The following is a 704-nucleotide window of genomic DNA, read 5'->3' as shown; positions in this document are numbered from 1 at the left end:
CACGCCCGAGGGTTCGACCCCAGCCGGCCTCTCTAGTTCGCGTGCTCGTCATAGCTCCGCCGGCAGCCCTGCTAATGGCTCTCAGCATTCCCCTCCCGCCCCCGGGTCTTTGTCCTGGCGGTTCCTTGGGTCTGGTCCACTCTCCCTCCCATTTCTGACAATCTATTTAAGATAGCGCAGACTTGTCACTGAGCTCCCTGAGGACTGGGGCCATGTCTCTTTTGTCCTCGAATTATTCTGCACCTGACACTCAGAAAATGTACAAGGGTCGAATGAATGAGAGCCTTTCTTATGAGAAAGAGGAAAGCCCCCCCCCCCCCAATCTGGGAGCTAGCCTGGCAGGCACAGATAGGCCTTGATGTCCTCCTCTTGGACATAAACAATTTCCCAGAACACCAACAGCGCACAAGGCCATTCTGTCACCATGATGGAGTGAGGCATAAACAAGACTGCTCTGTAATCATGTTTGAACACAGTTAAAAACAGGAATATTGTTGGAACCACAAAAAGACCAAACGTTTTCCGCATTCTGGCTCTTGGGAGTAACTGCTGTCTTCTTTAAAGCGTTAGCCTCTGTTCACCATACATTTTTTTTTTAAAGATTTTATTTATTTATTTCACAGAAAGACACAATGAGAGAGAGAGAGAGAGGTAGGGGAAGAAGGAGAAGCAGGCTCCCCGCTGAGCAGGGAGCTCAATGCGGG

This window comes from Callorhinus ursinus, unplaced genomic scaffold (assembly GCF_003265705.2).
Source record: "Callorhinus ursinus isolate GAN/ISIS: 27379988/994484 unplaced genomic scaffold, GSC_fseal_2.0 scaffold55, whole genome shotgun sequence".
Lineage (NCBI taxonomy): Eukaryota > Metazoa > Chordata > Mammalia > Carnivora > Otariidae > Callorhinus > Callorhinus ursinus.
Note: the sequence above shows the minus strand (reverse complement) of the source record.